The following is an 8,647-nucleotide window of genomic DNA, read 5'->3' on the forward strand; positions in this document are numbered from 1 at the left end:
CGGTTCACTCAGTTCAGTTGAGTTGCTCAGTCATGTCCAACTCTTTGCAACCCCCATGAATCGCAGCACGCCAGGCCTCCCTGTCCATCACCAACTCCTGGAGTTCACTCAGACGCACGTCCATCGAGTCGGTGATGCCATCCAGCCATCTCATCCTCTGTCGTCCCCTTCTCTTTCTGCCCCCAATCCCTCCCAGCATCAGAGTCTTTTCCAATGAGTCAACTTTTCGCATGAGGTGGCCAAAGTACTAGAGTTTCAGCTTTAGCATCATTCCTTCCAAAGAAATCCCAGGCCTGATCTCCTTTAGAATGGACTGGTTGCATCTCCTTGCAGTCCAAGGGACTCTCAAGAGTCTTCTCCAACACCACAGTTCAAAAGGATCAATTCTTCGGCGCTCAGCTTTCTTCACAGTCCAACTCTCACATCCATACTCCACACAGTCAAAGGCTTTGGCATAGTCAATAAAGCAGAAATAGACGGTTTTCTGGAATTCTCTTGCTTTTCCGATGATCCAGTGCATGTTGGCAATTTGATATCTGGTTCTTCTTCCTTTTCTAAAACCAGCTTGAACATCTGGAAGTTCACGGTTCATGTATTGTTGAAGCCTGGCTTGGAGAATTTTGAGCATTACTTTACTAGCGTGTGAGATGAGTGCAATTGTGCGGTAGTTTGAGCATTCCTTGGCATTGCATTTCTTTGGGATTGGAATGAAAACTGATCTTTTCCAGTCCTGTGGCCACTGCTGAGTTTTCCAAATTTGCTGGCATACTGAGTGCAGCACTTTCACAGCATCATCTTTCAGGATATGAAATAGCTCAACTGGAATTCCATCACCTCCACGAGCTTTGTTCGTAGTGATGCTTTCTAAGGCCCACTTGACTTCACATTCCAGGATATCTGGCTCTAGGTGAGTGATCACACCATGGTTAGACATGCAAATAGTCAGGTCCCAGCCAGGACCAACAAGTTGAGTGCAAAATGGCTCCCCATGGGGGTCTCACCTCCTGGGGGTGTTGGAGGGTGAGGTGTGAGACTGGAACACTCCGTTGTGCCTGCAGAGATGGGAAGCACAACCACAGGAAGCAGAAGGCACTACAGGGGAGAGGGTTCCATTTGCTACCAATGCAAGTACTGCGTATGGAAGGACAAACCATCCCCCACTGCCCAGGGTGACCAACTGCAGCCTTTGACACAGATGGGGGGATTGCTACCCTGCAACCCAGGCCTCAAACCTGGACTGAGGGGAGTCCCCTTTCTCAGATGTCCAGGAGGACACTCCAGCCCCATTTTGGCCATGCCCGCCCACTGCAGATTTGAATACACAAGCAGCAGCGATTGGTTGTGGGGCTTGGGAGGCAAGGAATCCTAGACCACTCTGGGGAGCCCACGTGGAAAACACAGGCTCAGGCTCTCACGGGGTACAGGGACAGAGACCTCAGATCAGACCAGGGCTCACAAAGTTAGGTGCTGAGGTTGATGGGCAAGAGTTCACAGTGGGGGTCTTGGGCCTGAGCACTGGAGGGCCAGTGGAACCCAGTCTTCAGGAGTGTTCACTGCCCAGTAAACAGGCTGGAGACGCTTCCCCAGTCAGTGGCTGCTTTAGTGACGTCACTCTAGGAGTCAGCTGGCATTCGTGGAAGCATCTCTGAGTTCTAGGCAATCAATCGTCTGAGTTGCAGTGTCCTAAGCACTTGTAAGGTGCCATCTCACTTGAAGAAAACCCTGTCACCCCTGCAGGACCTTGAGCCCAGCTCTTTCTCTGAGAGACCCCCTCGCTTTCCCCCCAGCCCTGAGGAAAGTGCCTTGGACGCCTGGTCTGGGTCTGGATTTTCTCTGGATCCTGGAGAGATTTTCAGTTCAGCCCTCACCAGGACTTTAAGACAGACACCTGTGTGTGAGCAGGAGAGAGGTGTCCTGCAGAATGCAGGGACCAGGCAAGGTCCTCAGGGGATCGTCTGAGGCAGTGCAGGTGCTGGGTGAGAGGCCACAAATGGGGTGAGGATGTACCTGAGGCCCTGTGAGCAGGGCTAGGAGAGGGGCTAAAGAGGCTCCTGGAGTTGGAGGGAGGCCTGGTGGAAGGTGAGGGGAGAGGGTGGGGATTGGGGGATAGAGAGGATTTGTGGCAGCTGTCACCAGGCGAGGGACTCTGGGAAATGACAGCTGAATAGAGGGATGTAAGGGAGCTGTCATAGGCACAGTGAGGGGAAGACGTCTCCTATCTCCAGAATTCAGTGGCCCACAGTGTGTGCTGAGACATGACAGAGAGGACCAGGTCCCTGGGACTCGTTCTGTGAATCTGGGATTCCCTCTGAACCTCCCATGGGGCAGGATACAAAGTCGCCACGACCAGAGGTGGCCAGGGTGGGTTAAGTCCATTCCGAGGACCCAGACATGGGAAATTAATTTCAGAACCCCTCAGCTCTCAGGCAATCCCCACCCCTGGGATGAATCTGCCTTCCTCAGGATGACATGCTGATGAATGCAGACTGCAGAGACTGCAGGACTGGAGGCCTCGCTCCCTTGGGGTTGACGGAACAGAGACTCAGTGCAAATGCCAACACAGCAGCCCAGAGGGAAAGATGTGGGGCTCTGTGTCCCAGGGTGCAGGCTGTAGGCTCTGGGGGAGGGTGGTGAAGCCTCCGAGCTAAAGGAGAGCTGTTAGCTAGAGTAGTGTCTACTTAAAACCATACAAAATCAAAACCACAATGAGGTACCATTTCACGCCAGTCAGAATGGTTGCTATCCAAAAGTCTACAAGCAATAAATGCTGGACAGGGTGTGGAGAAAAGGGAACCCTCTTACACTATTGGTGGGAATGCAAACTCTTACAGCCACTATGCAGAACAGTGTGGAGATTCCTTAAAAAACTGGAAATAGAAATGCCATACGACCCAGCAATCCCACTCCTGGGCATGCACACCGAGGAAAGCAGACTTGAAAGAGACACGTGTATCCCAATGTTCATCGCAGCACTGTTTATAATAGCCAGGACATGGAAGCAACCTAGATGTCCATCAGCAGACGAATGGATAAGAAAGCCATGGTACATATACACAATGGAGTATTACTCAGCCATTAAAAAGAATACATTTGAATCAGTTCTAATGAGGTAGATGAAACTGGAGCCTATTACACAGAGTAAAGTAAGCCAGAAAGGAGAACACCAATACAGTATACAAACGCATATATATGGAGTTTAGTAAGATGGTAACGATAACCCTGTATACGAGACAGCAAAAGAGACACAGATGTATAGAACAGTCTTTTGGACTCTATGGGAGAGGGCGAGGGTGGGATGATTTGGGAGAATGGCGCTGAAACATGTATAATATCATATGTGAAACAAATTGCCAGTCCAGGACCGATGCATGATACAGGATGCTTGGGGCTGGTGCACTGGGAAGACCCAGGGGGATGGGATGGGGAGGGAGGTGGAAGGGGGCTTCAGGATGGGGAACACGTGTACACCCGTGGAGTATTCATGTTGATGTATGGCAAAAGCCCATACAATATTGTAAAGTAAAAAAATAAATAAATAAAATAAATTATTGCAAAAGAAAAAAAATACAAAAGAACTCCATACTCATTAAAGAAAAATTGAAAAGTAGAGAAGAGCAGAAAACAACAAAACAGTTTTCAGAGTTTCACTATGTAAACAATGTCTGTAACATTTTGAGTATGCATTACTCTCTTATTTATGGACTTTAAGAAAAACCAGTCAACAGCAAAATAAGTAAATAAATTTAAAAAAAGAAAAGAAAAGCATACAACAGGAGAGTTATGAGTTTAAGTTGGATTTGGAGTCTCCTGGGAACTACAACCCAGGACACAGCTCCTCCGTTAGCTCTGAGGAAACTGCTTGGAGGAGGTAGCAGAGAAGTCAGTATGATTTTTGCCTAGGAAGTACATGCAGTCAAGTGTGCATACTGGTAAAAGATTACTGTGAAACACAGAGATCAGATGTCACAAGTTCATTATTTTCATGCTTTTCTGTGTGTGGAAGATGCAAGAATCTACGGTCACTGAAATTTTTCCTGAGCCAACGTTTCCAAAGCACAGTGTGCCTCACACTGTTTTTCACCCTAAATTCCTTCAGAATGCACTTTAGGTCAGCAACCACAGTGGTTACAACTTAACACTTGTAGAACTGGCTGTGAGTAATGCTGTTTGTCTTCAGGATCTGAATTTACCTGAGACCAGATGTTCAAGCTGGATTTAGAAAAGGCAGAGGAACCAGAGATCAAATTGCCAACATCCTTTGGATCATAGAAAAAGGAAAAGAGTTCCAGAAAAACATCTCCTTCTGCTTTATTGACTATGCCAAAGCCTTTGACTGCATGGACCACAAGAAAATCTGGAAAACTCTGAAAGAGATGGGAATACCAGATCACCTGACCTGCCTCTTGAGAAATCTGTATGCAGGTCAGGAGGCAACAAACAGAACTGGACATGGAACAACAGACTGGTTCCAAATAGGAAAAGGGGTAACTCAAGGCTGTATATGGTCACCCTGCTTATTTAACTTACATGCAGAGTACACCAAAAGAAAGGCTGGGCTGGATGAAGCACAAGCTGGAATCAAGATTGCCAGGAGAAATATCAATAACCTCAGATATGCAGACGACACAACCCTTATGGCAGAAAATGAAGAAGAACTAAAGAGTCCCTTGAAGAAAGTGAAAGAGGAGAGTGAAAAAGTGGGCTTAAAACTCAACATTCAGAAAACTAAGATCATGGTATCTGGTCCCATCACTTCATGGCAAATAGATGGGGAAACAGTGGACACAGTGACAGACTTTATTTGGGGGGGGCTCCAAAATCACTGCAGATGGTCACTGCAGCCATGAAATTAAAAGATGCTTGCTCCCTGGAAGAAAAACTAGGACCAACCTAGACAGCATGTTAAAAAGTAGAGACATTACTTTGCCAATGAAGGTCCATCTAGTCAAGGCTATGGTTTTCCCAGTAGTCATGTATGGATGTGAAAGTTGGACTAGAAAGAAAGCTGAGCACTGAAGAATTGATGCTTTTGAACTGTGGTGTTGGAGAAGACTCTTGAGAGTCCCTTAGACTGCAAGGAGATCCAGCTAGTCCATCCTAAAGGAAATCAGTCCTGAATATTCATTGGAAGGACAAATGCTGAAACTGGAACTCCAATACTTTGGCCACCTGATGTGAAGAACTGACTCATTTGAAAAGACCCTGATGCTGGGGAAGATTGAAGGCAGGAGGAGAAGGGGATGACAGCAGATGAGATGGTTGGATGGCATCACCGACTCAATGGACGTGAGTTTGAGTAAACTCCGGGAGTCGGCGATGGACAGGGAGGTCTGGCATGCTGCAGTCCACAGGCTCTCCAAGAGCCGGACACGACTGAACGACTGAACTGAACTGAGAGTTGGAATTGTCTAAGATGGTTAGGGTCTGTGTCCTCAGGTGTGACGTATTTGAGCTGTTTTGTGTTGCTCTCCAGGATGAGTGCTCTCTGAACTGTTCATGGATCTCTGTCCCAGGCATGAAGTCTCTGAACTATTTTGGGAGGGTTTTGTCCAGAGGGTTGGTCTCTGAGCTGTTCATGGATCCACATATGAGAATAGTCTTAAGAGGAAAGCTGGATGGACCCCACTCTGGTGGGTCTTAGAAGTAGACCTGTGATATCACATTCGCTACGATTTCTACCATGCCTCCCTACAGAGATAAAAGCTTGTGGCCCCATCCTCAGGGAGGGCAAGTCATGTGCAGTACAAAGCAGCCTGCAGTAACAATACTGATAAGAACAGTACTTCCTGACATGACTACCACCCTTGATAGGGGCCCTGTGAAAACACTGTGTACACACACTCACTCAGACAATCTGCCCAACCCACGACAAAGAGGCCACCATTTGCAGATGGGAGCCCAAGGCCCAGTGCAGACGGAAGGTCGCGGCTCATGAGGACAGGAGGAACTGGATGCAGGCTTGGGCTCCTTGGAGGAGGCAGGGAAGACTCAGCAGAACCCTGGCCAGGTAGTGGGGGAGGGAGGCGTTGGTACAGGGCCCCAAGGACCCTGTGACTGTCTCTCTGTCAGGATATGTCTCTGTGTCTCCCCATCACACACCCAGCTTCTTACCTGATGTATGGAATGTAATCTGCACATTCCCTGGGGACATGGTGGTGGAAAATACAGAGGTGAGCCTCCAAGCAGGTGGGGAGAAACCTCACATTCACCAATTTGCATGAGGCTCCACCACAAATGCAGAGATCCATGCCTCTCTTTCCCCCATTCAAGCACTCCTTGGCACTGAGGTCAGCAGGAGGGCAGACAGGGCTGGACAGGTTGTGAGGGACCCTGTGTACAGCATGAGCCTCCCCATGACTGGAACATCTCCATGTCTTGATCAGGGCAGAGGACCCTGATGTGTGCCAAGGGAGCATGATTAAGACCCAGGCCATGGGCAACTGAGTCATTTTCTAGAAACAGTCCCTGGTGGGGGGGTGAGGGGCGGGGGCAGGGGAAGCAGTTTCTTTTCTCCTCTAGAGATAGGTACATCATCCAGTAGCAGGGCTGGGGGCCCACATGTGGGCGCTAATTGGGGATCCTTTGCTGCCAGAAATAGTCTCTCTGTCCCTGTCCAATGTTCCATCTTTGTCTTTCTGCCTGCCATCTCTGTGCCTGTTACATCCTCCCTCTTTGCCTTTATGAGACTGACCGTGACCTCCCTCATACCGTGAGGGTCCTTCCTCTGTCTCTCCTGAGGGTATCATCAATTGACACGGTTGTTCACTGGGAGCAGTAGGGGGGATTCCCCTTGAGTGTAGGGGATTCCAGGAAAGGCACGTTCAGCTGCAGAGGGTCTGTGGTTTTCCTGGGATGAATCTAGAGCTCCTCAAGCATTGGGTGATCTGGGCCTCTGAAAGAACCCTGGGGTTTCTCTGGTAAGAACCCTCCTGTGGCTCAAGTCAAAGTCCCCGCTATGGCCAGAAGGCCCTAGGGGACCCGCCCCTCATCACTGCTCTCATTGGATCTCCTGGCTCTCCCTCCATCATGCTGTGACAGTCACATAGCCCTCCTCATTCTTTTTATACACACTACACTGAGTTCCACTGCCTAGTTTTTCCACTGGCCTTAACTCTGTCTGGGATACTTTTCTCCCAGATAGGCATCTCCTCTAGGCTTTTGCTCAAATCTCACAATCTTAGAAGGAACTTCCCTGGCCACTCTTTCTAGATATCATCCCCTTTCTCTATTTCACTATCCCGGTTTAATGTTAACCACAGCAGTTATGAACACCTGATAAATTACTTATCTTTGGGGGCTGTATGACCCCAACACAATGTAAGTTCCATGAAGCCAAAGTTGATTTTCTCTTTCCTAACACACATAGCTGTGCTTGACAGAAACCGTGGAGAGGATGAATGAATGTCGGAATGAAAAAAGCAAATTTAAACTTGTTGAGAGAGGCATAGCTAAACAGGCTGAAGATTCTGCTAGGGACATATTCAGGGATGACAGGATGGTGACAAAGCCATTGTCTTTATCTCACCTACACGGAGTCCTTGGGTCCCCTCGGGGTTGACCGTTTCCTAACAGAATGGAAAGTCCTGTTGTCCTTCTCACATATTACTCGCAGTCAACGACAGAGGCCTTCCCCACTCCAGACCTTCAGATCCCAGTCTGAAGTTTTCTGTCCCCTGCCCGCTGGGGGACTGTGGCTGGCTTTCCCCATTGAGACCTATTCTGTATTAAACAGGAAAGCACAAACAAGCACAATGCCCAGCACAGAGAAAATGCTTTCAGTGCTTCCTGTTATGACAGTGGCCACTACAGAGAAGTAATCTTCAATTTATGAAGACATTTTTCTGAGGCCAACATTGCAGCAATCGGTGGGGTTTTCATCCTAACTTTACCTTTCCACCCTTGGAGGATCATCTGCTAATTGTCCACCAGCATCCACATCGGCTGTTCCCCAGTCTCACCACCAAGGGGCGCGCTAGATGAAACTGTTGTGTCCTGGGATGTACCACAAAGGGGTAGCGGAAAGACCACCCACTCTGGAAGGTACCATTCGACGGGGCGTATGACAACAAAGAGAGTACTTTTACACCGCGTCAGGCATCGACCAGAGTTCCCAGCGGAGGCACTCGTGGTACCACTGGGTCCATCCCCATTCGCTCCATTCCGTCTTCCCGCTGCATTTGAGTCCGAGTGGACACCGCTATTAAGCCTCAACTGTCTTCGTCTCATTTCCTATTCGACTCCTTCGTTTCCACATGGTTACATCCGAGGGGGGACGGCTACGGAGCGAGATGGGCTGCCAGTTCTGGGTATAGCATCACGGAAGCGTTCTGGGCATTGATTGGTCACCGCGTGATCGCCGGAATTAGGTCTTCCAGGGCGCGAATAGGCGCCGGAAGTCCCGCGACTTCCGCCGTGCTTCGTCTCCTGCCCAGTTCCAATTGGCTGGCTGGCTGTTACAGGCATTGGGACCGCAGAGCCAAAGCTGAGGGCGAGAGGCCTGTTGCCCTGTGTGGCTTTTTAGAGCATACAATTGTTCTGCGAGTTTTTTTGCTTTTCCGGAAGGGGTCGAATAGCTACGCTGGTTAGTGGCTAGGTTTGGCGCAGTCGCTGGCTGTGCACGGTGACGGCGTTTCAGTCTTGTTCAGCT

The 8,647-nt window shown here is 49.1% G+C and overlaps 1 long non-coding RNA gene across 1 annotated transcript; it reads right to left on the reverse strand.

Moving 5' to 3' along the window:
* Nucleotides 1-864: 864 nt before the first annotated feature.
* On the reverse strand, nt 865-8,251 carry LOC113886996. The gene is made up of 3 exons (XR_003509621.1): nt 7,526-8,251; nt 1,002-1,092; nt 865-903 (listed from the first exon to the last, which is right to left on the reverse strand). It is a non-coding gene; the product is annotated as an uncharacterized LOC113886996 (long non-coding RNA).
* Nucleotides 8,252-8,647: the final 396 nt, after the last annotated feature.

The sequence above is a fragment of the Bos indicus x Bos taurus genome, chromosome X (assembly GCF_003369695.1).
Source record: "Bos indicus x Bos taurus breed Angus x Brahman F1 hybrid chromosome X, Bos_hybrid_MaternalHap_v2.0, whole genome shotgun sequence".
NCBI lineage: Eukaryota > Metazoa > Chordata > Mammalia > Artiodactyla > Bovidae > Bos > Bos indicus x Bos taurus.